This window comes from Lygodium microphyllum, chromosome 10 (assembly GCF_053477565.2).
Source record: "Lygodium microphyllum isolate KBCC chromosome 10, Lygodium_microphyllum_v1.1.10, whole genome shotgun sequence".
NCBI classification, from domain to species: Eukaryota; Viridiplantae; Streptophyta; class Polypodiopsida; order Schizaeales; family Lygodiaceae; genus Lygodium; species Lygodium microphyllum.
In genome coordinates this window covers 78,435,145-78,448,322 of record NC_141144.1, presented here as the reverse complement: position 1 = coordinate 78,448,322, position 13,178 = coordinate 78,435,145, and the positions used below count along the sequence as shown (strand labels likewise).

General features: G+C 43.0%; 1 pseudogene; it reads right to left on the bottom strand.

Moving 5' to 3' along the window:
• The window catches only part of LOC148030199 (ubiquitin carboxyl-terminal hydrolase 6 pseudogene), a 16,981-nt pseudogene extending 3,803 nt beyond the window's left edge, over window positions 1-13,178 (bottom strand).

Genomic DNA, 13,178 nt, shown 5'->3' with positions numbered 1-13,178 from the left:
GCCCCCTCTGACTATGAGGATGCAGCTTGTCAGGGCTTTTCAATTCTTGTCCACTCCCTCTTTACCCACTAGAGGCGATGAAAAGGTGAAATCTATAATGGAAGGTACAAAGCATACCCTTCTTCCTTTTCTAGTAACAAAAACCAATAGTAGCTTCAATAAATCTTCACCTTTCTCCTGGGCCCATGCTTGCCTCAATCTTGTTCTAATGCACAATCCTCCTGATCACCCTTGAACGCACTAAAAATTTAGCCTTATGTCATGCTAAAATCTCCTCTTCATGTAGGACTTCAATGCTGTGATACCATGTTAGAGTGAAGCAATGCAGAATAGAATGACCAAGACAAAGAGTGAATAGAGAAGAGAGAGAGAAAGAGACAATGACATGAAGAAAATCTATAGTGAAGTATGTTGTATAAGGATGCAGATATATACATGGGTGTAGAGACAATGTTTGCATATGTCTCCACCTCAAAGATCTCACTCTTTGTGAACCCAAAGGCAGTCTCCACAACCTATAGCTTGAAAACTAGGTGCACATCTGACCAAGATGATGAAGATTGAGGCCAATAAACAGGGCAGCAAGAAAATGGCTAGAAATACCAGATCAGTTGCATTTACTAGACAGAAAAGCTATCCAACTAGCTATCCAACATGCCACATCAGCTCATATGTGGACTTTGTAGACTGCCTATCTAGGGAGATGACATGCTCTAACACTATATACATAAGAAGAGTCTGGAGTCTACCTAGTCCACAAAGATATATGAATCCCTATTCTAGGACTCCAAATTACCATTCTTTTAGCCCAAAGCTTCAATCTTTCAAGCTAGTGTAATAATATATCGAGATATATCAAAATAATCCTCAATATTCCTCTATTGTGGACATCCAAGAGTAATCTTTAGATATAGACTAGCAATAAATCAAAGAAAAGTCTTCATTAACAATAGTAGATAGCATTAAATCCCTACTTATATTAGTCCACAACAATGAGAATCCACTTGTATCAATCCTCTACCACATAGAAGGTTATTCTTCTAGCTTTATTCAAGTAATCTCCTTGCTTTTCCCCTTGATTTCTCATGCCCAATCAGAGTCATCTTCCCCTCTTCTTGTTGTCCAAAATTATTAGCAAATTTTCTTACAAAAAGAGGCACAAATGTTTGGGGCTATGTTGTTTCACACTCATACTGTATTTCAACTTTTAATCTTGTCTACTAGGATCCATTTAATGGTCTAGACTAACGCTCTTTACAGACGCTTGAGACATTGCAATGTACTGAGGTGTGAAACCAACTTATTGTTTATGGTAGATGCTCATAGATAGTATGTAATCAACATAAACACAAGCAATTTGATCCCATAGGGAAATGCCAATTACTATCACCATTAAACTTCCCCAAAGTTTTCAACTATTGGACATGCATCCATATGAAAATGGGCTTTCAAGGACTTAAATTTAAATTGTGAGTCAAGATAAGATATGGAAATAGTAAAGAAAGCTCACTTGATTGTGATGAGGATGATGAGTTATGCATGGCTATCCATAGGAAAACTTGTTCCCTTTGAAGAAGGTGTTACTAGTGATGGTGGAAGTAGAAATTCTAGACACGTAATGATATCAAATGATATATCTCTAGAGATAGTGGAGAATGTAAAGAAGAAATGGACTTCTGCATGTAATATTTTGATTTAAGAAATAAATGAGATATTTCCCTTTCATGATGTGATATTTTTTTTTTCTATAATTTAACCATAGTTTTGGTATTTGAGCTCTTGTGAGATAGATTTTGAGAAACATTTAAAGATTTTGTAGGCCACTTATTGTGTTATTAGAGAGATCCATGGTAAGTGTCATGCATGCATAGGTGCCCTACCACCTTCCACGAATACAAAAAATAGCAAAAACTCAGTTAACCTCCTAGCCACTCAAGGAAATAGCCTCTCTTAGCACCTTAGTGGCATCTTTAGGTAGATCCATGGATAACTTTTAGTAAGCCCACTCTCATTGATTGCCTATTCTTTGCCTCTTTGGTCCATATACCCTTATGCCCTAACACATACTATCTCTTGAGGAGCTCTTGAGTCCTTAACCCCATCATCTTCTTAGCATAATGATCCATTACCTACTATTAGTGCTATAATCAACCAACCTATCCTACTGAACATGTTTGCTCATGACCCTACTTAGGAGTGAGTTTTGATTGAGTGCGGAAGTAGTTAGGGCCCACTGATCAATCTTGACCCTAGATCAACTAGCATATCAATAATGGTGCCACTTCTTGATTGCATGGAGTGGAGCCAATAACTCCTAGTCATACACATTCATAACCATCTCTTTCTTTCTCAAAAGCAGCAACACCATGTTTCTATAATAATATAACACCTATGCCTCTGCAACTAGCATCACATTGCATTGTAAACTTCTTAGAGAAGTTTGGGCATAGTAGAATAGGAGCAAAAGTGAGTGGTTCCTTCAACTAATTGAAGCTTTTATTTACAATGGCATCCCAAAAGAAATATCAATCAAAGGAGCTACATGGTTGCATAACATTTTATGAACATGTGGTTGTTAACCCCAACACGAAGAAAGCAAAGCAAAAGGAAATAAAAAAGACGCAGGGCAAAGGCAGAAAAAAGGTAGCCCGATTGAAGAAAGAATAGGAGAAAAGGCCAAAAGCGCAAGGGCAATCTTAAAAGTCCAAGGCAAATGCAAAAGGGGAAATGTGCATTTTAAAATAAAAAGGCGCACCTTGAAATCTTGTAAAAGAGCGCCGGGCTCTCACCCGTGCAATTTGTAAATGTAGATGGGCGGTGGAAAGGAAGCTAGGAAGATCGAAGGACAATCGAAAAAAGGGGTCTAGGCCGGCCATGTAAAAAAGGGGATGACCGCCCAAAAGGGATTAAGGGTTTTGTATATAAAGTTGAAAAGTGAATGAGAAGCTCATTCTTGTGTGTGGCCAAAAGTAGCTCTCCTATTCTTCTTCTTCTTCTTATTCTTGCTTGCTTGAGCTTGTGCTTGAGAGAGGGAGTGTGGGAGTGTGAGGGAGTGAGTGTGTGAGGGTGAGGGACTGAGGAGGAGAAGCTCTCCATCTTCTCCTCTCTTCTTCTCTTCTCTTCTCTTCTCTTGTCTTGCTCGCGGCAATGGAGCTTGGAGCATGGAGCTTGAGGATGGAGCTTGCTTGAAGCTTGCACTTGGATCGTGGAGCTACCGGAGTGTGTAGGAGAGAAGGTAACTCGATCAGCATGGAGGTAAGCTCACTACACCCATAGATATGGATGGCGCGTCAGCTATGTGAGAGGTAGCCATTAGTGCTCGACTTGGAATGCTTGAACAATAAGCGGTCCGTGGGTCTTGGCGGTTGAGCGAAAGCTTCCACATTTTGGTTCTGTTGTGCCAGGACCAACAGATTCAAGCCTTGAGTGCTTGCACGCTTCGAATAGAGCATTGGAGTAGGGTTTTCCCCGAACCGGTGCTTGAGGTAGATAGATAGGAAGCGAGGGAGTTTGAAGAGGTATTCGATCTCCTTAGCAAGTAGGTTTTTGGTTTTTTGGATTTGGAAAAGCATGTTGAAGTAGTGTAGATGATTGCTTTGTGATTTGTATGCATTTAGGATAGGAAAAAACAAAGAAAAAGAGCAAACAGTAGGGTTTTTTGTTGCTGTATAACAGGCTAAAACAGGGAAATAGGGGCACAAATCCTTGGAGTGCCATTTGATTCGAGCACCATAGTGATTCTAGGCATGTCTGGCATTTCCTTGTAGTGTTTTCTACCTATTTGGAAGGCGCTAGACGATTCGGTGTAGTAGACGTCAGCTTAGAGGCATCGCGTGCAACTCGCGGACCGTCGGTCGTGTAGTCGGACCAGGCCGTCCGAGTCCCAGAATCGGACCAGTCCATAATCGGACTAGTCCATAATCGGACAACCGTCTGATTGGGACCATCCTGTCCGATCGGACCACTCAGACCAACCCGTCCGATTTTGAAAATCAGACCACCCGGACCATCTTGTCTGATCCGATCGAGGCAATCAGACCCACCCTATCTGATTTGATTACCAGAATTGAACCACTTTTTCGATCCAACTCCCAGAATTGGACGTGACCAAAATCGGACCAACCCAAAATCGGACGTTCGATTATGATAATCGCACTCCTGAAAATCAGACATCTGAGAATCGGACAGAAAATTGTCAAAATCGGACAGGTATCTAGAACACAAAGTTTGACACATCTAAACCCCGAGATTGACCCCAAAGGCTACGTAGAGCTAAAGGCATATCACAAATCCATCACTGGGCTAAAATTTAGAGCAGGTAGTTCAAAATTTGGATATAAACAATCCTCCAAATTGCACATGGTGTTTACCATAACGGCCCTGCGGGCCGGGGGGACTGCCCCCCCCGGACCCCCATAGAGGGGGCTCTGCCCCCCTCCGCACCTCCCCTAAGTAGGTTGGAGAGAAAACGCACGCTGTGATAGGTCCTCCAAATTGGACCCTAGTGTAGTAATGGCTCTACATAAGCATGGATTCTCACTTGCAAAAGAGCAACCAAAAGCCCATACCCGAACAGAGAGAAACAGAGACCCTAGAATGTCAATGGGCCAATCTAGCCATCAAGGACAAAAAGGCCACACCACAAGAACACAAAGACATTGTGTTCATACCATGTCTAGTCAGAGCGAAATGCAACATCAGCAAGCTACAAATGCCAAGATGACTAGACATGACACTCTTGATGAGAGATGTACCTTGAGCAACACTGCACAAACAACCCAAGACATTGGTGGAGAATCCACGTCTGGTCATGCAAGTGGGGACTTAAGAGCATCTGTTAGAAGGCTTAAATTTACAAGCCAGGACCTGGAAGATGAAGACATAGTACCACCTGCTTATCTTAGGGTCAAACTCACCGCGAAACAAGAGTATACTATCAATGCTCTGATTGATGAAGGAGCAGATTTTAACATCTTGATGAAGGAGCGGATTTTAACCAGAGCTCACACTGACTAGTGCAACTCTTAGCCCTTATGGGGGACACCCACAAACACTCATAGGGAAGTGAAAAATCCTTGCGACAATTGAAACAGAAAGCTTGCCTATCGTATTTCATGTTTCTCTAAATAGTGCTAGCTGCGGGAAAGAAACCCTCCTAGGAAGACCCTTCAAAAGGGCGACCAAGTGTGAGGCCGACTATGTAGCATAGAGGATACACCTGACACTACCGGGTGTGAGGATAGTCACAACCTTTAGCAAGGGTGACCTCATCAAACCTCGAGGGAAAGGCAAGCAAGGTGCTGACATAACAGTCAATCTTGCTGACGAGAGCAAGGACTTGTTGGAAGAGTTAATACAAGCATAGGTCGAACAACGAGAGCCAGTGAGTGAGGCCATTCCTGAACCAAGAAGTCCAAGAGACAATGCCAAGAACGAGCTTTGGACTTACAAATATTGTAGAAGACCCCAAAGGAAGTCCAAGCCTTATAGACGCAAGCATCGATGGAGGGTCAGCACAATGCCATGATGGATAGCCAAAGCATTGGTACGTGCTCAAGGATACTATGCAGGTAACCGATGGATTTGGGTACCAAAATCCCTTGCTAAACCGCCTCCATCAGCTGAAGACCAGAGTGTATCAAAAGCAATGAAGCACAGGAGACAATCTAAGAGAAATTCTAGGTGTTGAGGCAAGAAACTAGACATGATTGTTCGAAAGAAAGAGCCTCAGCCTATCATGTGAAATAGATAGATGTCATATTTAGCCATTGAGCATGCACAAAAATCATTAGTGCCCAATGAGCCTTTGATTTCCCAAGGGGAGAACAAACATCATAGGCACAACATTGCTCATGGCATGGCTACTCGCTCAACAAAGCAAATGGCACAATCGTCTAATAGCCTTGAGAAAATCATTCAGCTAGTGCCACATCCACCTATGAGTCCTAGATCTCCTACGCCCTCTTCTCCCAAACAGACACAGGAAGCACTACAGTAGTTGTCAAGGGTGAGTGCTCAATTCCAATCTCTATCTCCATCGACGCTTTCAAATATCCAAGAGGGGGGACATGACACTAGCCGTAGCTCTCGGCCCAAGGATATGCCTGTGCAACCCAATGTGATCGGATCAACTCATGCCCAATCTACACTGACGAATGCCCAAAGGGCAACAAAAGACACGACCACTTCCGATCGCCCTAGGGACTTGACACCACAATCCACCAAGGGTAGCCAGCCCACTAAACGAGCTCCTACTACTTCCAATCAGGAATGACAGCAGTCACAACCCTTGGCCGTAACAATGCCCCTTGTGGAACGTGTCCTTAGTAGTTTACCTATGGAGAAGGTGTCGCAACCAACTTTCTCGACAGCTCCAACACTTTCAAAGTGCCTAAAGCCTAGGCTGGAGGAGTTAAACTTAAGGGAGTTGGCTGAAGAGCTAGACTCTTCGAAAAGGGAGGTAGTTGTGCTCTCACAACCTAGCGAGGCTATTCAGCAGGCCACGGCCATATCCCATAAGGACACACTAGAGAAAGAGAATGTTGAGGCCCAACCAAGCACATCAATGGTTGACCTAGCCCAGGGTCCTGAGTCGTTGAGAGATGCACCTTCACTAACTAGGAAAAAGAGGAGAAAACAACGAAGACAACAACAATCACAGGTGGTTGTGGACCCCAAGAACGTTGAGACCAAGAGCACTAGAGAGCTGGGGAATAAAGCGTCAAGTCCATCCACCAGTGAATCCATTGATGTCTCTCCTAATAGCAGTGAAACCTCAGACACATCCGTGTGCTCTGAAAAATCAAAGCAGCTGTTGCCATCAACAGTTGCTTTCAACACTCAATCCACTGACAATAGAACTCACATTGACCAATTAAGAGTGGATACAACACGGTCACAATGGGATGACGAATTTACACCAGTCACACCCAAGGAGAACCATGACGCAATAACGAAGCCTCAAGAGAAACATGCAAACCCCAAGAGCATGAGAAATCCTAGCATTGACCAATCTTGCTCATATAGGCCTGAACCCCCAGCTATGCTAAAGCCTAGACAAACTCCTAGAACCTTGCATGAGATGGCAACCGAGTAAGCCCTCGTTGAACATAGAAGTATCGCAGAATGCTTAGCTAAGTTGGATGCTAAGCTCAAGGTGTTCGCACGAGTCTACGTCCTTCCGGACGTGGGCACAATCTCCAAGGAGCAGCTTGGAGATTACTTGCCCTTTCCTCTATCCTGGGAAGAGCAAGAACATCTTAACGAGCACTATGACAGGCTCTTGCATGAACGCATGCAACTCATCTCTGACAAGGAAGCCGACGAATTGCGCTTAACTGTCATGTTCAATGACGTGCTCTGCCAACCAAATCTCTTAGAGATAGAGCAACTAAAGCGACTAACAAAGGGCCACCAAGTCAATTTGAACAGTGTTGGTGTGAGAACCGCATTGCAATGGCCGAACTAGGGGCTCAGATCATGACAGTCTCTGAGGAGCGATTGGCCAAATGGCGATCCCAAAGGGACCCAACCTATGTTGCACCAACTTCCCTTCGAGTGCTGACTGCCATTTAGGGTACAGACTTGGCTGAACCTAGCCAAGAAAACTCTCTGTTTGATAAGGTTCTCACTAAGGAGGAGCTACATGTTGCCAGTAGACTCGGACAAGGGTCCATGCTGCTTGATGTATATAAACCCCGAGTTCTACAATTGGTTCTTATCCTCGTGAAGTGACATGGATTCATAAATATGTATATAAATAAACATTGATTTTTGTGTCACCGTATATAAATAATATCAACACACACAAGCAATGATAGTCAAGCGCAGGGAGAAGAGTTGGGTCTGACAGGCTAAGCTTCTCAAGTCCTCCTCTCATCACGCATATAAAAGCCATGTGACCATCCCCACCTCCAAGGGAAGGGCATGTAACCCAAATTACTGCCATAGGAAGCCTTCACCAATAACTCAGATGGTGTAGATAGGGTGCAGCCCCTTTTCTATACACCTTCTTCCCTTTCTAATCTATCCTTCCAAGGTTGAGCCCTGCCTAACTTCATGACCACCAGCCGACATAACTCGGCATGAGCCAAGATATGCTAATGGCAGGAGGCTAAATATACATAATGGGGGCCATCCCTCTACAACAAGCACTGCATGCCCCACCCCTCCCCTTCTCGTCCTATGCGCTTGATAACCTGCACTGTAATCCTTTACATATGAATGGTCTTATCATGTAACAAATCCTAATCCTTGATTCGCATCTTACACGCCCCCTGTGAGGAAAACATGGAGAACCAAGGGTAGCTAGCTTGCAAGGACGCTCTCCACAGCCAACGGGAACATGCAGCACACGCCTCTCCGCTGGTGCGCTACGTGCCCACTCTTAAAAGGTACGCCAAGAAATGCGGCCCCAAGCGACACCGCCCCGGACGAAGACCGAAGAATCTGCAGGCCAGGGGAGCAGATGCTTGAGGAGGCGCACACAATGTGGCAACACCGATGGTAGAAACCCCCAATGTACGCGCAGGCACCAGATGCTCAAGGGTAGAAAGGGTAGCTCGGGATAGGGAAGAATTCAATAAACTATTTAAAGGAATTTTGGAAATGGTGGCGGCCCGAGACTACACCATTCATGTCCTGGCCGGCATGTTCCCTGCCCAACCCCATAGGAGCCCCGCACTAGCAGAGCCCCAGTCACCTGACCACCCAAACTCACCCTGCCTCGTACAAATGGAGTAGCCCCATGTTGAATAAAGGCTTATCAAATGCTACCTGGCTAGGACTTTTTGCCTTTAAATGGTTCAATGTTGACATGTTCCCGAATTGTGTGAACTTTTCATATCTGTGTTTAATATATTTCACATCTTTAGCAAAAGAAAAAGCTAATCAAGCGCAGGTGATAAATATCTAAGTCAACACCATAGAATTCAGATAAGTGATGTCTCCTTGCTTTTCATTGGTTTATTATAGTTGCGGCATATACCATGCATGTACTCTCATGAAGTGACAAGTGGATACAGGATGATACAGGTCTTTGTGAGAAAGTGTTCAATGCCCAATCACCGCAAGACCATCGACCCCACAAAGAGCCGCGACAAAGCCACGCTGTCGAAAGCAAAAATCACCCTTGCCGACCGCCCACATTGCATAGCCCAAAGCATATTCATGGGCTACGCTCTCTTTCTGGGTCAAGCTCTATAGTTGGCTCACGGCAGTCATTACCTCAATTGTACTAACATCGCGTGTGTCGCAAGGAGGTTTGCAATATCTCAAGTGTATCTCCCCTTCTCAACAACTACTTCTCTAACAATGAGGCTAGGGCACAATCATCACTATAATATCCATTTCTTGAGCCTTCGAAGCTTGACATTTTCCAACCCACTGAAAGGCTCATAGCCTCAACATATTGCAATGGTTGTACTTAGGCAAGTCCCAAAAAAAATGGAAAAAAAATTAAAAAAAAGAAGAGAAAGAAAGAAATAAATAAATAAGCACAAGAAAAAGAAACAAAAAAGAAAACAAAAAAGAAAAAAAGAAAAAAAGAAAAAAAGAAAAAAGAAAAGAAATGAATGAAAAGATAAGAAGCACCCACAATCATAGCACAACACCTAGGGGTCCTCAAATTAGGTATGTCCACTGACCTTGGTCGACTGGCTCCGTCCCTAGTCCCCTAGCCCTTTAGCATCACCCACAATTGTTTAGGGCACATCAAGGGCAAGACACACCTAGGGAGCTTGTCTCACCTATGGTTAGACATATCACCCTGACCCACTTGCACAATTCTCTCTTGCACTTTGCCTTAGTACCATTGAGATCAGTGGTGGTAAGCACCGCACGATTGGCCATGAAAAGTACACCATCCTCATCAAGCAAGTCCAATAGCTTCCAGCTACCAAAAGTGCGGTGTCCCTGTATTCAATTATGCTACATCGTGCAGTCACAATGCAAAGGATGTCTCATATACCTTCACGTGTACTTCTTCTCAACATGGACAACTTTGCTTCATCCACACATTGTTACGAGAAACTAGCCCACGGTCTTCTAACTACGTAATATCTAAGTATGCACAAGCACTTACATAGTATCTGCACCGAAGTATATACAAAGTTTGGGTCCTCAAGTGCAGGACAATACTCTGAGCTTGCTTAGAGTTCGACCTGTCTCCCAAACTAATCAAATATGTCTTGTGCACGATAACAAGACTAGCACTACCCCTTAGGGAGAGACCACACGACAGGTTTTCAAATTGTAGGCATTGAAGCCTCCAATGAAATTTCAATCACTCTTTAGCGACACCCAACTTTGAATGCTTATCCCTTACCATCCGACAAGCCCACAAAGAATCGTCATGTGCAGAATCCCCAACAAACCTACACTCGTGCTAGCCATCAATGCAATCCCCAACACAGAACAACCCTACCACCAACTCCAACAACCCTTCCACCAGCCACCTTGGCCAACAACAGGCCCCTAGGACCTTCTTTCACACCACCACCAACACTCCTCCACGAAAACCACAAGCGTCCTTGTCACCCACGTCTTCGGTGCATGCTACAGCCTGCTACCTACGACGATGAGTGCCATGGGACTGGCACTCGTCTAGGAGGGGGGTAATGTTAACCCCAACACGAAGAAAGAAAAGAAAAAGGAAATAAAAAAGATGCAGGGCAAAGGCGGAAAAAAGGTAGCTCGATTGAAGAAAGAATAGGAGAAAAGGCCAAAAGCGCAAGGGCAACCTTAAAAGTCCAAGACAAATGCAAAAGGGGAAAGGTGCATTTTAAAATAAAAATGCACACCCTAAAATCTTGTAAAAGAGTGCCGGGCTCTCACCCGAGCAATTTGTAAATGTAGACGGGCGGTGGAAAGGAAGCTAGGAAGATAGAAGGACAATGGGAAAAAGGGGTCTAGGCCAGCCATGTAAAAAAGGGGATGACCGCCCAAAAGGGATTTAGGGTTTTGTATATAAAGTTGAAAAGTGAATGAGAAGCTCATTCTTGTGTGTGGCCGAAACTAGCTCTCCTCTTCTTCTTCTTCTTCTTCTTCTTCTTCTTCTTCTTGCTTGCTTGAGCTTGTGCTTGAGAGAGGGAGTGTGGGAGTGTGAGGGAGTGAGTGTGTGAGGGTGAGGGACTGAGGAGGAGAAGCTCTTCATCTTCTCCTCTCTTCTACTCTTCTCTTCTCTTCTCTTCTCTTGCTCGTGGCAATGGAGATTGGAGCGTGGAGCTTGAGGATGGAGCTTGCTTGAAGCTTGCACTTGGATCGTGGAGCTACCGGAGTGTGTGGGAGAGGAGGTAACTTGATCGGCATGGAGGTAAGCTCACTACACCCGTAGATATGGATGGCACATCGGCTATGTGAGAGGTAGCCATTAGTGCTCAACTTGGAATGCTTGAACAATAAGCAGTCTGTGGGTCTTGGCGGTTGAGCGAAAGCTCCCACAGTGGTAGAATGATGATAGACCAAGAAACCCTCTAAGAGAGTTACTATTTGTAGGTGTTGGCCAATCTCTAACACACTTCCTTCAGGATCTTTGATAATGAATGAGAGTCACCTCTATTTTTATCTCTTCCCTCTCATCCACCTTTTTCCTTGGTGGGAATATTCTACATGGCAAGAGCATACTAATCTAAGATATTAGGGATGATATACATTTCTAGAAATAAAGCTTTTAGCATTGAAAGAAGTGCAAGAATCAATTAAAAGGAGAGAGTTGAAATGAACGATTGGATGAGGGTTCTTACCATTGTAATTTATTAACTTGATCACATTAGCTTACCCTTTACAATATGTTTTGGGACCAATAAGAATCCAAGCACAAAGTAGGGTTATTCAATCAAAACTTGAGGCAATCGAAATATGATTACAATCCAAATAAAATTTATGCTAGAAATTGATTTTAAAAAATCCATCAATCTAAAAAGAGGTATCTCTATAATTCAGAATGCATTAGAAGCCTATGGATGCAATAATATCTCATCAACAAGTGGATGAGGCCAACACAATTGGATTAAGAGAGATTTTACATATTAGATGAGTGGATTACCTCTTTGAAATATTGAAGAAAATTGGTAGATCAACATGGATCAAACTTCATCCATTAAGATAACATGAATGCTCCCAATTGTTCCATAATGCTCTATAGCTTCAATGTCCATTGATTGGTCAATACCAATTCTTGTAGATTGAAATAGCCTCCAAATAGAAGAGTATGTGTTCAACCCTTTGTAAAGCTCAATAATAAGAAATTTGAGCTGGAAACATAAAATCCTCAAAATATTGGCCCATAATGCCCTTTTGTGGTTCAATCTACTTCAAGCTTATGCAATCTTGGTCTAAACTTGGAGTAGAACCATTGTAGAGAAGTGTTGACAAATAAGAGAGATTTAAGATGTTGGCTATGGCTACCTTGCTATCATTTAGGGTTTTAAGAGAAAAAGAGCTTTAAAGATTAGTAAAGAAGGGTCAAATCCATAAAACATAGGAAATATTTGATTGCTTAAAGCATCGATGAGTACTTCAAGTGATAATCATTACTAAAAATGGAATTGGAATGAATATGTGATTAGTGCAAAATACAATGTAATCTTGGGCGTGATCTATGTGGTTTTCGCAAGCGATGACTGTCATAAGTGTTGTCTACTTGTTGAAGATACTCCATAGAATGCTTTTTATCCCATGGTTAGAAGGAAAGATAATGGATTTTCTTAGCAAGAAAAGAGATGGAAGGCTATCTACCATGGACGATTGAAATAAAGCTTGTAGGAAAGAAGAAAGAGAAACCCTTTCCCAAAATGCAACTACAACTTAAACTGTGACTAACTCGTGAGACCTCTTCTTTTACCAAAATACCTTTCAAAATGGCTTATATCGTGTTATAGACATTTTTGTCTTGCCTCCACCTTTTCTTGCATGTCTTGAAATAGCCTTCAACAAAGTTTCCTTTTTCACTTGAAAGACCTTTGGTCTCTACACCAATCTCCCTCAAGATGAGTACCACCTTATTTGTGTAACCTTGGATTGACTATCTAAATGGGTTTTTCTTTCAGTTTTGCAAGCTTTAGTTGTAAGACATGCATATATTTTACTATTTCATCCATCACATCTTATTTCACTAGACTTTATTTAGAAATTAGTTGGTTACTTACTTGTGCACTTGATTTTCTTGAAGTAGAAGGCAT